Below are 20,018 nucleotides of genomic sequence, written 5' to 3' on the forward strand. Positions count from 1 at the left end.
AAGTGACCTCCGCCAGGCGAAAGATTCATGGTGGCATTTGCTTTCATTATGTATCGAGGCTGCCTTGTGAGCTCGCTGTGCCGCTGTCAGAGGAAGAGCAGAATGCTTCCCAGAATAAGCCTCCGGTATTATCTTTGAACATATGTTCTTGATTAAATGAGAAGAGAAAAGTCTCTTCGTTTTTCCCATTTGGAGGTTAAAGTGGAGGGTTTGTCTAAAAACAGATTGCAGTAAATTGCGTTTTATTTGAACAGTATGTCAACATTATTTACTCATGGAAAAAAAATCTCAAATTGATAGGTTTCTTTTAATTACCTCATCCTGAAAGCTGCTCTCAACAAACAGCAAATATTTCAGAAGCCATTTGGAGAAGTCTGGAAATGTTGAATGACTGGAAACCTGCCGAGAATAATACCTTTGAAAATATTTCCATAGTTCCAAGTATAAGAAAACTTGATTAGGAAACAGCTTGTCTCTGAGCAAACTGGGTACTGCCTTCTGTGATCTTGCTGGCCTCCTCAGACAAGATGGCTTGCAAGATTCTTGCCTAATACTGATCACACCACCCTGAAAAACAGGTTACCTTTCTTGACAGAGACTCAGGCCAGAAATGACCTTGTTTAACTTCACTATAATAATATCTTCCTCTTGGGTTCTGTCCAGCGAATACAAACGCTAAATGAAAGTAGGTTCAGTAATTGGGTGAGTTCTGGGCAAGTCCAAAGAGCTCTTCTAGCAAATCCAGGCCCAAACACATTTTACCCAATAATGTCCTTGGCTTGATTGTTTGTTCCTGACTAGATGAAAAGATCTAAGAGACACGGCCATTCCCAGGGCCCAGACCTGTTGGGGAGGAGGGAGTAGCTGAGGGAAAGAGGACAAAGACTCATATGCAAGCCAAGGACCCTTTTCTGACTTCCTTTTCAAAACTGCTTGTGGTGTTTGCTTTCTCATGTGTACGTGCACACGTACGGTGTGTATGTTCGTGTTGAACGGATGGCGGAGTGGTGGTGGGAAGGTCTATAAGCAAAAGATTGGGGTAGATCTGGGTCTGCAGTCCTCGGGCACACCCCATACTTTGGGTAACCTTCAGGCAGCAGCATGTATTGAGTTACATCTCAGGAAGCCCACCAGCTGAGCACCTCACTGGGAGTATTTCTCTGAAATGGGCCTGTGCAAGGCTGACCTCAGGACTCCTCTGTGTGCAGGTACAGTTGTTTGCCTATGAAGTTAAATTCTGAAATCTCTACCAGTGGTAAATCACTGCCTGACACCCACTGCCCAGCATGAAGTGGGGGTCTCCGGGGGTGTGAAGGACACTGCTAGGGGCACTTGTCCTCACGGGGAATCCTGACCCTGGATACGTGTGCAATTGCCAGTAGCCTAAGCCTCAGAGACACTCCTGTGGCTGCCCAGACCTCTCAGGAGCTTTGGATTTGTATGAAGGAGGTGGCCAAAAAAACTTGCCAGGGCAATGCTCCCAGTTACACCAACAAAAATTACTTTTTAAGAAGTTTTAAGCCATTTGAAAGAAAACTTCATTCTTCCTACCCTTGCAACTCTTTCCCTCCACATATCATGTGAAGTCCAGAAGCCTTTGCCGTGGAGACCGGTTCAGGGATGGAAGATGTAATTCTAGTCCCAACTCCAACACTTAATAACTCCATGACCTTGGGCAAGGGACTTAACCCCTCTAACACTGCAGTTTTCTCATCTGTAGAGTATTGATGTTGGAATCGATTCCTTCCAGCTGTAACAAATGATTTTTAGTCCTTAGATTTCTGTTTACTAGTCCATTCACTTAACCTATCAATGGACGTGCCATTTACACTTCAAGAAGAAAGAAAAATATCATCTGCTAACAACATTTGACCACAAGTTAAGGTAAGAGTGATGCCAAGTGCTCTAATACAGCCTGAAAGAGGGAGTTGACAGGCACGGAATGTGGCTGCTTGCCACACCCCTGCTTACCTGAGTCACCACAGACAGCTCTTTAGCTGAGTTCACTTAATGGGGCTTCATGCTAATGTGGCCTTGGCCACCGACTCAGTTCCTGCTCCATCCGGCTAAGGTCCTGTCTCCTGTTCTGTCCTGGCAGCCACTTTAAAATGTGTGCTGTGACTCATCAAGGGCCGCTAAAAAGTATGTAGAAGGGTCAATACCAATTTCTTACTAACAGGGAAAATAATCCCAACATACACAAAACAGTGTTATATGCTTGATAGAAAGCAGCATTGTGTTAATAATGGAATTTGCAATGTTTTTGATTTTGTGATGCATTTTGAGGATTGGTAATTTGTAATTTATACATTATGTTATTTCTTTATAATTTAAAAGTTTTCAGCCTTTCAAACTGTAATCTCTTTATATCTTGGGGGTAACTTTGGGGTTGGGGAAAAGAAGGAAAGTTTCTACCTTCTTTTTAGAATAAATACCAGTCGTAACTTTGGAGCTAATATATAGAAATGCATTTTATAATTTTTTTTAATCAACCAATATATTCCCTACATGGAGATTATCCTAAGTCATATAACATTATAATTATCAGTGAGTCTGAGTAGGACCTAAATACTGTGATACTGCTGTCTGCTATTCAGAGGACTGTTTTATGCTTGTTAAGGAAAGAATTTATAGGTACATGTGTGAGTCTGTGGTTTTCTAGGGGTTTGAATTCTAGCCTGGCCTGTATATCTAAGTGCTTCAATGCCATTGTCTTGACAGACAAAAGGTTGTGGTGATTTTGGGGGGTCACCCTTGTTGGTTTTTAAGAAGGTTAATTTAATCTGGATTCTCCTGTCATTTCTGTATTTCACTTTGGCTTCCCTTTCTGTTCCCACAAACAAAAATCCTACCGGGCTCGAATTCCAGCTTGATTTTAGGAATTATAGCCAGCTTTGTTTGCAACTAACACTGCAACAATTCTGATAAAATAATTTAAGCTAAGAAATTTAATACTATGAATTACAAAATCCTAGGATTTGCCCCTATTCCACACTCTTTTATTTAAGAGCTAAAAAAAATTAAGGATAAATGTCACTTCTACATGCAAATACTAGATTCAAAGCCTCCAAATAATTGCCACAGTACAATATGAATGGGTTAATGTTCCTTCAGCAATTTAACCTCTGTCAGTGTCTCATGCTGAGGGTTTGCTGGTCATTGTTGTGATATTTTAGGTCTGAACATGACTTTTCTGTGCCAAACTTACTAGCCAGCTCTTCCCCATTCCTCCTGTACATGTGCATAAAGGAACCTGCAAGACCTCTTGGTTTCAAAGCTGATCCATCAGGACTTAGCAGTGCAGGAAACCACTGCACCTTGGGAGGGACCCCCAGGTGTCCTGGCCGATGTCTGTTCCCATGATCCCCCCTTCCCTGGGGTTTCTTAGTTACTAGGCTCTTGTCACCATGTTGATCCCTGTGGGATACTCCCTTTCCAACACGGCTCAGGCCCAGGGCAGACCCGATTATCTCCTTAATTTTTCCAAGCACACAGCATAACTGTGACCACACTGGAACTTTTAAACACAATTTTTAGGAAGCAGAGACTTTGGGATAATCAAAGGGAGATAATCTAAGTGTAATATAAAAACAGATGATCTGGTATCTCAATCTGCAGGATTCAGTTCCTGCCCTGCTATAGAGGAAATCCTCAATCCCTACCACCTGGTGGGGGCCTCAGGCCAAGTCCCAGAAAGAGATGAGTGTTCCCTCCCCACCCATCTCATGATCTTTTTTTCTAGCCAGGGACCCTTTTACTTGGATGAGGTATATTAGGAATGTCCACCTCTGTGGGGCCTTATTCTGTGGCCTTTACAAAATGAGTGCACCTGGATTGGCCCAGCAGCCCCCGTGAGACATACAAGAGGATGAGGGGTGTCAGTGTTTAGGCATTACAGGAAAGTCAGGATCAAACCCCACATGCTCTCTTATGATGCTTCTTACACTTTTTTGTATTTACAACATACTTGCAAGTATTAGGAATTTTGTCAGTCCACTTGAAGAAATTGAAAATTAGCAAGTCAGCAGTAATTATGAAACAACCACTTGTATGATACGACAGCTGGTACTGGTTCCACTTCATCACTTTGCTTCTGTGAAACAGAACAGTGTGTTGATCTGACTTACTCTCTTCAGGCTCCTAAAGGCAAAGTTCTCCCTTTTGGTCTGCTTTATTGTTTTGGTTTAATGGTACCACCGCATTATGTCCCACTCCCAGCAAGTTGTCCATTTGTTCCACGTCATGTTCCTTATGCCCACTGAGCTCCATGGGCCATCCAATGGACATCACAGTAATAGCCTCCATACCCCTATCTAGCCAAAATTCACATTGTTCATAATCTATGAGCACACTTACGAAGCTTTCTCTGATGTACACAGTACCACAGGACTCTGGTTGGCAATCACTGTCCTACTTTATTAGGGTGATTTGAACAAGATTAGAACCTTTATACTGCATATTTTTTATTAATCTTGTTACATAAACTTGCTTTTAGTATACATATAATAGGTATGTGAAAAGATATTTGCATTTACATTTCCTACATATGTGTGAATTCAGGTGTATGCATATGTTTTGAATAAACAATATGGCAAGGAATACTGGCTAAAATACAAAAGATCTGTATATGACTTTTTCAGTATGGGCCCTTGGGTTTTGTGGTGTTGTGATTACTTCAAAACGAATGGAAATGTTTTGGTATGAATTTCCTGTTCCTGGGAAACTACATGGTTGAAAAACTCTCTTTTTCCTCTCAAGAACTATCTGTGTGCCAAAGTAAGAAACCCTTGAAAGGATTGCTCGAGCTTCCCCCTACATCTCCTCAACCCCAAAGGCTAATAATTTTTTAAAATGAAGAAACGGAAAAGCACTTGTCACTAAACTTCTTAGCACCTTAAAACAGCCAGAATGCATTGCATACAACTATGTCACGTTTGGACTCACACCAGCCATGAAAATACTCCCTCTTTATTCAGGAAGTAAATTGCATACTCATCACGAACAATATTCAGAAAAATGGTTTCCTTTTTGCTTTATCTGAACTACTTACACATCAGTTTTAACAATGCTCTGAGTCCATAAACATTTTCTTCAGCTTGCCAAGCTTCACCAACTTCTCTGCTCATTTGCTGGAGTGGCTGTACTGCATCGGTTGGCTGTTAAGAGGGCAAGACCACTGAATCTTAGACTTGGAAGGCACACTGACATGGGTTATGAAATGCCCTGATTTTATAAAAGGAGCTTGAAGCTCAGAGAGACTAACTGGCTTGTTGGAGCCCTCACACCAGTCTGTAAGAGACTAGCAGCTACACTTCCTCAGTTGATTTAAGCTGCACTTTTTGTGAAGCTCTCTGAACACTGCCAGGTGCCCTGTAAATGTAAGCTATCTATGAAAGGCTGATGAAATCGCTTTTGCACTCACTCCTTTATCAAAAATGCAGAATCCACCAAAAGTTTGTCTGCTTCTAATGAAAGTTTCAAGGTAAAGAGGACCCCTTTCCTTCAGCTAGCCCCCACCTGCCTTACTTCTGAAACAGCTGAGAAAATACAAGATACCTTGGGCCTCATTACTTAAACCCTTAAGAATTTAAAGTTTGTAGTAACCTAGATGTCAACACATAATTCTTATGGAATAATAACTTCAGAATAACCATTTGTTTTCAAAATGATAAATACTTGTAAGAAGAATTTTGTCTAAGATCGGTAGTTCAGAAAATGAAAGATTTTATTAAAATGGCTTCATCTCCTAGGTTCAGCATCTAATTCTACAAAGAAAATACAGTGTTCATGACACATTGCTAAGCAACATTCGGAGGCCCGCTGATTTGTGATGGCTTTCATTCACATTCATCTTAATTTTCGTCCTTCCTTTGCATATGGGCTGGAGTTGTTTGATATTGTGGTTATACAAAAGTGACAAAATTATCCACTCCCTGAGTTCTATGACTAGCTTTCACAGTTTGCTGTTCTGTTGAACCTGTCAGTTACCTATTGCCCCTTCTCCCAGTGTATCCAAATGATTGAAGTTCAAATATGCATTACTTTCTCAATAGAGTTAGAAATCCCCAAGAAACAAGAGACAGTATAGCAGAGCCACTTTCTTTATGACAAATATCCCCAGAAGGCACCTTTTGCACTAACTGGTTATATCAGATATCTTTTCAAGTATGTTTCCTATGGATACAATTTGGGCTGTGGTATCTACAAGTCTATGTAAAAAACCTGAACCATGGGATGTGCTTTTAATTTGTTTGGAGGCCAGATTTCTTTAGTTCCTTGTCCCATGCTAATTTACAGGCTTCTACATGGAATCTCACCCAAGTTTATGCACAATAATTTGAAACAACTATGGAGCAGAGTCAGGCTGCCTACCTTCTGGGTGAGAGTAACTTGTTTGTTGAATGGCTAGCATTCCCTGGAATTTATTCTTCTCCTGTTATTGCCTGTAAACGTGCTCTTCGATCTCCTTTCCCCATGCATAGCTTTCCAGCCACTTTCAGGTGCAATATTAAGGTTCACTCAAGTCTTCCTGCACCTGTATTTGGCATAACCCACAGCTTCAGTGACCCCAGGAGGGAAAGGAAGCCTGGTCTTTTCTAACACTTGTTCTTTTTCTTTCATTTGCTGCTTCAGATTCTCTTTTCTTCCTCTCTGCAGAGCCAGGGAAGAGGGATTGGAGACTGCGTAGAAGTGTCTCTTACCCATCAGTGTTGTTATAATTTCACCTCTCTACCTTTGAGATTTTTCAGAGTCCTTGACAATGACTGACTGTGACCCCTAGCAATATACCTACAGCTAGCATCTCCTTGTCCCCTGGGTAATCTTCAGTCCAATTGCTCCAGCCCACAATCAGTTCTTGGGCCACTGTCAGCACCTGCCTGCAGAGTAACTCTGCCTTTTACATCTGTGCCCCCATGTGCTGCTTCTGTTTGGCTTTGCTTTCCAACCTCAGTGGGAGGCTTTCCCTTATTTGATTTGAGTCTAGCTGTGTAATTGGATTGTTTCATGCAGAATCTGGTGGTTGTAGGGTCCTTCCGTGTATCAGTTCTGCCTGGGGAAGCAGAAGTTGGACCTTTGAATTTGGGAAGCTTTGCCAATATTCAGATAGGGAATAAGGTAACCATTTCCCTTCATTGTGTGCTTGCCTGTCCCTACACGTGTACCTCTTGGAGAAATGGTGCCAAAGACCTCTCTGTTGGTACATGGGCCCTTCTAAGAATCTGTTTAAGAATGTCTAGTCTTATAGTCTGAATGGGATGGTAATTGCTGGACTGATTTTTCCATGTTTTATTAAGACTTAAAAAAAAATTTTGTGTGAGTGCTTAGCACTTACTATCCCCAGCTTTGGAGCTTTAGCCATAATTCTGAGACAGTAGGAAATGCCACATCTTATTCTGTTACTCAGTGCATGATTGAGCCCTAGAGTTTTTAGATCATAGTTCTTAGTGTCATTCAGGAACTTTAAATACCACTTAAACCAGTAAATCCCAGCCTCCCTGAGGACCTGAACTCTAACATCAATTGAAGTGTCTGGTGAGAACTTTGGTTGGTAAAACTGGTTATATGTTTGACTTGAGTTTTCTGGTGCCCTCTTACAAGGTATATTTATACTATGACCGCCATGGTTTATTTGGGATCTTCAACATAATTTCTAGAAAAGGAAAAAGTCAGACCAGTCCATCCTACAGTGTTTTCACCTTGAGTTTGGACTTCTCTCAGACAAGCTTCATGTCACAGATGCTTTATGGTAACAACACTGGAAAAGGGGACATGAATGGGAAAAGCTCATGGAAAGATAGGATAATGGTTACCATAGCCATTAGGGCAAAGCTGCTGGTTTGTAAAGGTTTAGCAAAATCCCCCACCCAGAGATTCCCCAGAAGTATCACAGAAGCGTTAGAAGCTTCAGCAGCTTCCGAATTTTGAGCAGCTACAGAACATTGAGCTGTATCACAGAGCCCCGGTTACCACTCAATCATTGAGCATTAGAAAATTTTGAACTCTGGTAAGTTTTCTAAATACAGATCTCTGTGAGTGAGATTTGGCATGTCTGTCATCCTAATTTTCTGTGTACTCAGCTTCTCTCCACAGCCGTATTTTTATGCTGTGCAGTCCTCTGGCCTTAACACATTGGATTATGGTGGACAATTTGACTCTGTCTAGACTTGATCTTTCTTTCAATAATTTGGGATTGGCACCAAGAATTATATATTCTGTACTTGTGGAAGAAATGTAGGTAATATGAACTCAGGAACTGTGCATGGAGAAGCATGAAAGAAAGAAAAGAGAGATACTGCCTTGTCTCCTGAAGGTTTTCCGATTTCCAGAGTGCAGCACATCTTCTAGTATCCTCCCTTAATGAATTTTTCTTTTGGGCAAGAGATAGCTCAAGTTAATGTCTCTTATTTAAAATGAAGACCCTCTAGTTTTATAGTATTTCTTCTAGTAATTTATGTGAACTCTATAAACACAAATTTTATAAACAAACATTTATGTGGTGAGAGGAGGGGGAATGAGGGAGGGGGAGAGGGTGCTGCATTGTTCAAGGTTCTGAGTTGTAAACAACAGACTCCACTGTGGAGTCAGTCTAAACAGAAAATAATACATTAAAGAGTATCACACAGTTAATAGACCCACTGAAGGGAACCAGGCTTGTTAGTTACATTACTAAGAACAAATCAACAAAGTACAACACATCTAAAATTGTCCAGTTACACCATGGGATTGTTTTTAGAGGTGCCTGTGATGTTAGGGACCAATGGCAGAAATGCTTCCACAGCCAATGCAGGAAAAGCCAAAGGCTGCTTCTACCATATTTATTGGAAAAGCCTGTCTCACTGAGGGTTTAGCTACTGCCTTAAATTATTTCCACCTCCAAATTCGTGGTTCCATGTGAACCTGAAAGTTGTGCACAGAGGTTTTAGTAGAACAGCGAATCTGCAGAGGCCTAGGGTAGGGAGAAGACAAGGACATCGCAAGGGTAGAGGACTCATACCTGGGGGCGAATGGTGGGGACCCCAGAGTCCAGCACTGGGTTCCAGCATAAACCCCTTAAGACCAACGAAGATTAACCACCCCTTGGTGGACACCAGCAGAGGGCACTCAGAGACCAGACCAGATCAACAAAAACTTCCTAGCCAAAGACCAACGTTCCCACTCTCCCTTCCATCCCTCCCTATAGGCCATCTTGGGAAGGAAGGGGTAGAAAAGAGCCACCTTGAAGGGTTTGGAAGAATCAGCACTGATAGGGGGTTTAACTTTGAATTGATCGAATATTTATCTTAAAGGAAGTAAATTAAGCTGAAAGAGATTTCCCTAAAAGCAAAAGAGACTGAGGTTGAAATTTAAAAAAATTATCTATCCTACTGAGTGGGAAGGGGACCTCATAGCAACTTGAGATCCTTAATAGGAAGTAAGAGAAAACTACATTTTTTGCACATCTGAGTTGTAATGTTTACATTTCAGTCTCCCTGAATGCAAACTGGAAATCTGTAAGCTCTTTTGGAGCAGCATTTGGTGGTTTGGAAATGGCTTGGTAGCATGTTGAGAGTTGAGAAAGTACAAAGATAATCCTTTCCTTTTCATCAGCGCTGATGTTGGCATTACAAGGATTCCTAGGTTTCTGGGGGGCCTAGAGAAGACCAGGAGCCTGCTCAGCAGGTTGAAGGACTCAGTGCCAAAGCTGGGGGAGTAGATGGTTGAGTTGGAGAGTGGACACACCTCCACAGCCTCCTCGGTGCCAGCAGGCTGCAGAAGAGGTGCCCTGTGGGCCACTTAAAACCACTCTCATAGCATGAGAGAGCCAGCTGCTAGACACTGCCAGGGCTGGAGACCAGCCAGGTAAAGAAGCCGACAGAAAACAGGCCACGGGCTTCCCAGCTACACACTCTCAGTAGTAACGTCCACCAGATGCCAAGACACCGGCAGGGCCGCAAGGGCCCCTCTTCCATAGACACGAGGATGTGGCTGAGCCTGTACCCAAAAGATTGACTGTATCTGAAAGAGATTGTTTTAACCTGACATGAGTAGGTCATTTTAATTGGCAATTTTTAAATTTTATTTCTCACAGTTTAGCATAGGAACAAACAGCATGGACTCTGGAGCCAGATGACCCTCCGTTTGTGAGTTATGGGGCCCTGGGCAAATAACTTGATTCTCTGACATTGGCTGCTCCTTTGCAAAAAGGGGATCCTACTAGCAGTACTTCTAGGGTATGTGAGGATTAAATGGTTTTTGTATCTCAGGTCCTTCAAAGAGTGCCTGGCATGCGCAGCCGGACCAGTAAGGGTCCTCTCTGATTAATACCCTAAAGGATGGTGATTCACGAGGAAGTAAGAATCTGTTAGAGAAACTTTAAAAAAATGTTCCATACTTACTCCTTCTCATTCATGCTGTGTAAATTTTGGACCCCACCACGGACAGGCACTTGGCTTCAACAGTCGCACCTACCACAGCAGCCCCTGGGGGTGGTCTGTCAAAGGTCCTGCTTCCTCCAGAGGTCACGCTTAGCAACATGGGCTGCAGAAGTCAGCTATATGTGCCCACACACCCCTCCTTCAGGGACCTCTGCCTTAGCATGCAGGCCTTTTCAGCCCAGAGACAGCAGGTGGCTCCTCGGCTGTGGCCTGCCTGCCTGTTTCAGCGGCTCTTCTTTTATCTTCCACAACTGGGTAGAGTTGCTCTCTGAATTTTTATGGTACTTCAGGATGAGAGAGGCTATTGTTACCAGAAGAACTTTTAAATGTATTGTTCATTCCTTTGAACAGAGGTTTGTTGTTATTTTTAATTTCTAAATCTTTGGGGCCGTGAGAGTTTCAGGAGAATGATACCTTTGATGCATGATGAGAGTGGATCCGTGCTATTACAAAGTGGGAGAACCCTGCTGTCCATTGCCTGTGTTAGAGCCTGGCGCTAAGAAAACTCAGGTCAGGCTTCTGTCTTGCATGGGCTGAGGCTAACTGTGTGCCCTTGCTGCCTTGTGACAGACTCTCAGAGGCCCCCTGGATTTATATAGCTATTTACTCCTTGAGGAGTTCGGGCAGACAGGTGAGGAACCATTTGCTGAGGAACATTGCTGAGCACTTGTCACATGCCAGCATCGTCCCAGGGACTCTGCATTAGATACTACATTAGTGTCCAGGGGCTGTGAGAATCAATTTCCATGAACTTGGTGGCTTAAATTAATAGAATTTGGTTCTCTCAGTTTTGGATGCTGGAAGTCTGAAATTAAGGTGTCGATAGGGCTGCACTCTGTCAAATGGCTCTTGGGGAGAACCTTCCTCTCTGGTTCTTTGGCTTGTGGCCGTATCTCTCCAATCTCTGCCTCTGTCTTCTCCTCATCTGTCCCTTGAAAGGACACTTGTCATTGGATTTAGGACCCACCCAGAAATCCAGGAAGTGCTTGTTTCAGGAACCTTAATTATATTTGCAAAGATCCTTTTTATGAATAAGGACACACTCCCAGGTTCTGGGGATTGGGACACAGCTTTAACTTGTGGGGGGGCCATCACTCTGTCCATTATAGATGCCTCTGAAATTCTCATAATTATACTCTGAAAACATTATGGTCTCAAAACTCAGAAATTTTTAAGTTGCTCAGGGTCACACTCCTTGGAAGTGACAGAGCTGATTTAAGTGCAGGACTGCCTGGTTTCAAAGCAGTTGTTCTTTCTACTCGATTACAATAATACATGATTACAACTGCTATTTACCAAATACCAGCCATTATCAGATGTATTAGGAATATTGTTTCTAACTTTATAACAATCCTACAAATGAGGTATTTTTAGTCACAATTGCTGGAGGGGGATGCTGGAGCTCAGATGAGTTAAGGCTCCAGGTCACACACATAACAAATGGCTAAGCAGAGATTTGAAATCAAAGGCAAAGCAAGTCAAATGCTGCTAGAGAATCTTCAGAGCACTGGGAAAACCTACAAACAGTGGGTTAGCAGCATGATGTTTAGTAGATGAAGGCTTGGCTAAATCCCTTAGAAGGGCATTAAAATTCCTGAAACATTTGGAATAAGTTTAACCCTGTCTCAGGCAGTGTGGTTTAGGTAGTTTCCACACTGTGAGTGGAGCAGAGGTTTGAGGCATTTTCTCCTTTTCCCAGCCCTTAAGCCCGCCTTGGCTGCCAGCTTCTAGCCAGGCTTTGACTTTGGTCCATTAAAGAGGACTGTCTCTGACTCTACAGAAAGCACAGGAACTTCACTTTGGAAAGCATCGAGCATTTCAGAGTTCTGTCTCATACAGCTCGTAGAACAGTCCCTGAGGTCGGCAGCGTCAGTATCATTACCTTCGTTTTACGTTAAGGAGACTGAGTTTTGAAGTGAGTTGTTACTGGTTATTTGCTTCACACGGAGGCAGACCAACTTGAGGTCTGACTGTCTGATCATAATTCTAATTCCTCTTCCGGTGCACCAGGCCTGTTTTAGATTAGGGGGAAAAAAAGTCCAAGTAAAAAATGAGGATAAATTTGGCTAACATTAGCTTTTGGTAGTTTTTTTTAAAGAGTAGGAAAAAGGTCTTTCCCTCTTCAGTCTTGAGGGTGAGCTCTTGTATTTTACACTGGCACTCAGAAGTGACTTGCAGTTGAGAATTTTTTCTTAAGGACAGAGGGCTCTTTTGTGACCTTATTTTCTTTACAGTTATAAACAAGGGGTCTAAGTGTGCTCCATTATGTCCAGATTGGTGTTTATAATCCCATCCTCAGATGATAAATGTTGCTTCATGATGATGAATAAGATAGTACGTAGTTCTGAACCCTTCTTCCAAAGGTGGGGCCGTACATGCCAAGCCTTTTATGACAGTGAATCATAGAATTGGAATGAAAGAAATGTAATACTTAAATCTGACTAACTCAGGTAATATACAGAAATACCTTTAATGAATGAGTCTCCACTTTTGAGAGGGAGGTGACTCTTTAAGTAATGTTGCAGAGAAAATAATTTAACCCAAGGAACATGATTGTGTACCAAAAGAATTATCCCCTAAATGTGGTATGATGAATGTCCCTGTCTTCTCGTGAATCATTATTTCCAACATACCGCTTATGTATATATCATGGCCACTGCCTACCTCTAGGACCTTCAGGTACTCAGCTACCATTCCCCGATACTCCCCCACCCAACAAAGTTCCACTGACTGAGACTGACCAGCCACTTGTCTTACAGTCCCCCTGACTCCTCATCTCTCAAGTACACACACACACACACACACACACACACATGCCAAACAGCATTCATCTAGAGTTTCTAGTCTCCCTGTCCCTTTCACACTTGAAAGAAATGCTTTATGTCAGGTTGTGGGGGTCTGGTATCCCTAGTAGTTGGAGAGGTCACTTGATGTAACTTGGAAATGTGAGGGAGTTAATTTCCGGTGGGACAAATTTTGACCAACCAGGAACAGGCAGTGGGACTCCCTCTCCTTGTCTTCCCAGGGCGTACCACAGGCATGATTTCTCCTTGTTCCCCATTCCAAGACGTCTTATGTGCCAAAGGCACAGACCTGCGAGCGCCTCACTGTGGCCCATCACAAACAGAGGCCGGTTCTGGCAGGGAGCACTTTGCCTGGCTTCGTACGCTTCCTTCCTTTTCCCTTTTCCTCAGCCTCGCTGACCTAGGTGTTCACTTCCCAAACAATGTATCAGCACTTTAGTCCTTCTGTCAGGCTCTGTTCTAGAGAATCTAGCTATTTTTTATCAGACTGTTATAGAATATACCTGATGGGTTGGTATTCTCACTTCTGGACTCTCTCCTTCCCAATTTAGTCCAACATACCTCAGAATAGCTTCCCTTGCAGTGAGCACCCAAGTCTATAAAACAGAGCTTACTTCCATCATCTGGCATTAACAGCCCTTTGGATTTGCTCTCAAAGTAATTTTCCAATTTTATTTTCCATGATTTTTCATTTATACACCCTATTCTCTGGCCAAACTGAACTACCTGAAACTTTTTTTTATTACACCATGTTTTCTGAGCTCCACACCCTTAATCATGCTTTTCCCTCAAGCTATAATGTCTACATTTATATTTCCTCTGCACATGCTTAAATTCTACCCACTAAGGGCAAGTTTAAATGCCACCTTCTTCTCAGATTAATCATCAGTTTCCTCCCCTCTGCCACCAGCACACAAAATTCAATAATCTCTCTTTCCTGAACCCCCAGATCATCTTGTCTATAGTTCTTATATGGCACTTACTACTTTTTACCTTACATCGTAGCATTTTGCTGTATTTGTTCTTCTCCATCAGACCATAAGCACCTTAAGGACATACCTGACTGATTAAACTTTGTCTCCCTGATGCTTTACCTGATAACTTGCACATAATTGGTGCTTAAGAATCTCACAAAATGGGTAAGCAGTCCATACATTATATAAGAGTCTAGGATTATATCTAACAACTAGGTAAATTAAAAAGTTCTTAAGCCCTCAATCCTTGGTTTCTCAGGGATGTACAGAGAAAAAAAGGGTCACAAGATGCTTCTATTTGTAAGTAGAAAAGTCAAGAGACATTAATAGTGAGAATGCTGTGGTTTTGTGCTGGGGAACATCAAATGGAACGTGCCATAGCATCTTGTTGACCTTGGAAAGTTGGCTGAGACACAGCACTGAATGATCTAGCTTCTTAAGAAATGACTAATCAACAAGGCTTCTGAATAATTATTCCTCCTGAAAATGGAGGAAAATTTGGATCACAAAAATTCCAGGCTGAGGGTATTCTTACAGTTTTTTTTATAGCATTATAAAGTTCTAATGGGTTAAAGCCCACAGCAAAAAAAATAACCACACAGAAAATGCATCAACTATTTATAGTCACTCTATATTAATCATTTCTAAGATAAGGAAAATCTTCATAGGAAGAATAGGAAAAAACATGGACTGAATATTTCTTTTGCATGAAATGATACACTGAAATTCAAGTGTATTCAGGAATCCAACCATATATTTATTTGTTAATAACGGTGAACTTATATAGAAACTCTTACATAGGAATTCAATAACATTGGAAAGGTAAATAAAAAGCACTATTGGGCATTATTACTTCCTAATATATATTAAAACTGTGATGTTTATATGGCTGGCATTTATTAGATGATACTTCAGATTAGGAAAACAGTAAAATAGAGATAACTCCTACTTAATAAATTAATACTGATGGGAAATTAAGGCGCTCCATATGTAAAAAGATATAATTATGTGGTCATGCATAGTTAGATTTTGTTGGTAGAAATAGGCTCCATTAAGTCAGTAGAATCAGGCAAATGTGACTCAGCAAGTCACTTGGGAAAGTAGTCATGATGAAGAAAAGGAGATGGTCAGGGTTTTCATTCTTAAAACCACAAGAGAGGGGAAAGAAGTGGGGTTCAGCTGGAACAATAACAAATCATGTAGAAGTGGTTCGGCGGGGCATCAGAGAGGACGCGATGAGCCTGTGAACTCAGGAATTCCTTGGGCAGCTCTCTGTGGTTCCCCCATTGACACAACATGAGCAACGTAGGTGCACCAGGTGTTTGTGGCCATGCTGCCTCACGAGTCTTGCCTGTCAATGTCACTCAGTGTGGGAGACAGCAGAGCTAATTTTTTGTAGGATTTTGTGGGCTGAGTCCCATTGTGTGTCCCTGGGATAGTCTGCTGCCCTAGAGGTCCTCCGTGTTCCTGATTTCCACTAGACGAGGACATGCCCTCCCAGAGGAGTCGGCAACAGCCTGAGCCAAGTGCCTACAGTTTGCGGGCAGCCTTTCAAAGGCCCGGTTCCCATTACTGTCCCATAGAAATAAAAGGGGTACACTTTTTGCTGGCATGATTTCAAGAACTTGTGTTTTAAAGCTTCCTCTTAAAATGGTCAAAGCTTTATTTTTAAAAGGAGATGCCCCATTCCTTATAGCTATGTACTAAGCTAGTTTCCCAACCACTGGTTTTTTTCTCCAGAAAGTTAGAGATACCACAGTGTAGTTGACCCTTGAACAATGCAGGGTTAGGAGCACTGATAGCTAGCTTAATGTTGACTGGAAGCCTTACTGATAACGTAACCATATGATTAACACATACTCTGTATGTTGTATGTACTCTTACAGTAAAGTCAACTAGAGAAAAGAAATGGTGTTTTTTTTTCAAATTGTCACAAATCCCCAAAATATTTTCCAAGATATTTATTGAAAAAATTCCACATGTAAGTGGCCCTATGCAGTTCAAACCTGTGTTGTTCAAGGGTCAGCTGTATTTGAAACAGGTTTCAGCGCATCCTTGAAATGCTCATTTCTGTCTTCCCTGCTGGTGACTCTCCCTCGTAGGTTCTCTGCAGTGTTTACTATACAACCAAATCAGTTCACTAAATTAAGTATGCTTTGCATGAAATCTGAGCAGAGAAAAACCTCCTGGGCAGACTAAGTGCAAAATAAGATATGAAAATCCTTCCACCTTAACAAACAAACAAAAACAAAAATTAGTATCTTGAGGCTCACTTCTTGTGACTCTTTAAAATAACAAAATATTCTTTATGCATTGAATAGTGCAAAACTTATAATTGGATTACAAACCAAGGATTCTAAGAAGTAAATCCAAATAAAGATTATAGACCATTGATTGAAAGGAATAAAAATCTTTGGACAGCAGCAGCCAGCCAATTTTGGTGAATGTCCAGGATTCTAACTTTTTGATCATGTTTGTCTTATCAATAATAGACCCTTTATAGCAGAAAAACCTCTGTCAAAAAGCACAACCCTCATGAAAACTTTCAGTGTAATAACTTTTCATTGTTCCCAGAGGAGGAAGATTGGCTGAGAGCCTCCCCACTTGGCTAATTTAAAACTGGTAGCCATGTTATTGAAGAAAGTGCTTTCTAAGAATGCTTCACGAAGTGACTCTTCATTTATATCTATGAGAAGTTTTTATTATGTATGCACTTTAGTTTGAGATTCAAGTAGTCTGTGAATGCCTAAATCTAGATTCTCCACAGAGTGTGGTGCCCCAGAGAACAGTAAGAATTAAATATTAAACAATGGTAATAATGCTAATCTCAAAGAGTATCTAAAGTTTAATGTTTAGTTCTTATTATGCTCTAGGGTGCTTGCTCCATATACCTGTCCAATAATAGTTACATGGGCAACCCCATACTTATCTACTCCTTTAGTTGTAATGCCCTCCAATTGTATAGCTTGTTGAGAAACATTTTCATTGACATAATCTCATTTAATCCTCATAATAACCCTCTGTGTTATATATTATCATCATTATATTTTTCACAAGTGAGATCTAAGAGATTGGGTAAGTCACCTGAGTCTTAACAGCTAAATAATGCCAGCACTAAGATTTCAACTATAACGTAGGATTCCACGTTCAGCACTTGCTACAGCCACAAAATCCTTCCATGTAATTACTTAGGAGATGCAGAATCAAAAGGACACGTTAAGAATAGTTTTATACATGTGTCTATTGTTACAAATAAGAGGAGCTTTAGTACCTAAGACCAGTTAACAGTTTGGTGTAGAAAAGCCTAAAATTTAAAACAGAATCGTAATCAACTTGATCGCAAACAAAAACTAAGAGATATGGGAGTATAAGTAAAGAAAAACCAAGTAGTAGATTTTTACTGCTCAGTTTTAGTTTATTTGTTTTTTCAAAAGCGAGCTATTTAAAACTATTTCAAGTCTTGTGAAGCTGAAACTGTGGTTTCAGTGCAATGTCTCCAAGAGGTGTCAGGAATATTGGCTCGTTTTCACCAGCAGGGGGCAGTAGGCATTTCCCCGTTGGTTCTTACTCACTGTCGGTAGAAGGGCCTGACATCCGGCTCCTCAACACCACTGCCCTAACCGAGGAGCCTAAGGATGTCGGAATGAAGCGTGCTGACTTGGTTTGGTTTGTAGAAGTACTCCTGAAGGTGTGAGCACTAAAACTCTTTAGCAGAATGCGTCATAGTATCGAATTTCTCTACAAAGTTTAGATAAATGACAGGAATTGGGAAGAAGTTCAAGACTGCAGTTAACTTTTATTATTCAAGATCTGAATACGCTGCTTAAGTACTTTTTATAATCGGAAGATTCAGTTTGTACTTATCTCTAAACAAAGAATGCCAGGGTCTGCCAGGGACACTGATGGTAACGAAAGCTCACTTTCTAGAGGGAATCCTTTTCCCCCTTGCCCACCAAAAAAATGCTGAATAAAGAAAATCACAAATACGTACCCGGGCAGGTGAGTTATGAGTTAGTTATAGCAAGACTAGGAAAAAGGGCCGAGTGCCTGGATTATACAGCTGTGTGAACAGTGGGGAAGCATGAGGATCCTAGGTAACAGAGGCAACCCCAAACGAGAGGTGACGTGGCCAATGTGCAGACAGAGCCACGGGCATGACCCCCCCTCCCAGGGCATCCGGACCCTTCCTCTCCATCTTCAGCCAGGACCCTGCACTTTCCACAATCCCCACGTACAATCAGGGAGGATGTAAGGCCAGGTCTATCGGGAAGCACTGGTATGCTTTAGTCCCCTAAGAGAATTTCAGGGAGAAACAGAGTAACCCCTCAGGGCTCTTGGTGCCCAGGGTGAGCCGATCCTGAAGCCAGAACTAATTCACAGAGACATCCCAGCCCGTCAGAGCAGCATTTTAAATTGGAATGTGGAGTTCTGGAAGGCCCCTTTGCCCCATTCTTTGGGCGCTCACACTCCCCAGTCCCAGACCAGCCCATCACGGTTACCTTTCAGGACAGTTATCTAAAAGCATGAGAAAAATAACAAGTAGGTTCTTCCTCAGCAGAAAGGTTACAGGCCTTGTCAAGTGAATCCTGATGAGGAGAAAGTGCGGCCTTGGGCATTGGGGCTCTATAGAAGGCCGGAATTATTAAAGGGTTCAGGTTTAAAAGTGCATCTTAAAGAACAGCCGATGCATCCCACCTGGGGAGTAATTTTAAAGCTGGGGTGGGCATCAGTACTATGTATTGGACATAGTTTAAAACGAATATACTTTCTTCTTTAACATGCTACATTTGACATCTAATGTTATTCGACCTCTGAGAAATGGATTCTGAGTTTTACAGATCCCCCTGCCAAGTCCATGCCCCCTAGCTACCCCCAGCTTGACAACTAGCGCTCTGTCTGGCCATGTCAGCACCCAGGAGGAATGCCCTATAGCACTGCAAACCATCACGGTGAGGATCTCGGAAGCCAGCTAGCCACTGCGGGGGAAGCAATTGAAGTTGTTAACTTGTTTTCTTCCAGTACAGGAAAGGGCATTTCCTTTGTCCTCAACTGACCAAAAAACGCTTTTAAACACTCAAGTGGGAGCAGTTTGCAAATGGCCAGTGTGCTGATGGTAGTGATCAATTTGAGTCCTGTTTCCCAGGTTGGGGAAGCCCGTGTGTGCAGCTGCCTTTCTGAACGCGCCCTTCCTGCAGAGGTGTGGAGGGGAAAGAGGGGGAAGGGAGAATAATGTGACCTGTTTTCACCAGGCAACTTCAGATCATTTCCCTTTGTCTCTGTGCCTCTTTGGGAGATTTTGATCCCATCTGCTGTGGTGAGAAGAAACTCTCAACATTATATATATATATATATATATATATATATATATATATATAATATGCAACTCTCATTTTCCTCCTAAGAAATGGAATTTTATTTCTAGACGACAAGGGCTTTGGAAGGCCATAGTGTGGTATATGAGTGATCCTTTCACAGCTGTTGAACATCAGTAGACTACACATCCAAAGTATAGAGGTCGTGCTTAAAATATCACCCAGAGGGAGAGCTGAGAGAGAGCAGAATGTCTTTAAGGAACTGTGTGAATGTTTAATCTTTCAAATAATGGTGTAACCTTGGTGACAGAGCAACAATCTTCATGGACTGTATTTGTACTGAACCGAGTTCATGGAGATAGCACAAGAGGTCCAGAGATGTGGAACCCTGTGTTAACCATTTATCTATTATTAGTATTGTCCCATACATGTTACCTACTTTTTCTATCTCAGCAGAGATGCTTTAAGAATGTCTATAATTTAATCTCCTACCTGGCATCACAGGGGCACAGT

At 41.9% G+C, this 20,018-nt stretch overlaps 1 long non-coding RNA gene across 6 annotated transcripts in view; it reads left to right on the forward strand.

Moving 5' to 3' along the window:
* The first annotated feature begins 754 nt into the window (after window positions 1–754).
* Window positions 755–20,018, forward strand: part of LOC118921549 (uncharacterized) — a 65,426-nt gene continuing 46,162 nt past the window's right edge. Inside the window, exons 1-2 of one of the 6 annotated variants that reach the window (XR_008997862.1) lie at window positions 755–973; window positions 1,778–1,884. This is a non-coding gene — a long non-coding RNA (uncharacterized LOC118921549). Of the gene's footprint in view, window positions 974–1,083; window positions 1,209–1,777; window positions 1,885–1,917; window positions 2,155–20,018 lie in introns of those variants that run through there. The other 5 variants (XR_008997860.1, XR_008997863.1, XR_008997861.1 and 2 more) reach the window with 5 other exon arrangements.

This window comes from Manis pentadactyla, chromosome 5 (genome assembly GCF_030020395.1).
Source record: "Manis pentadactyla isolate mManPen7 chromosome 5, mManPen7.hap1, whole genome shotgun sequence".
NCBI lineage: Eukaryota > Metazoa > Chordata > Mammalia > Pholidota > Manidae > Manis > Manis pentadactyla.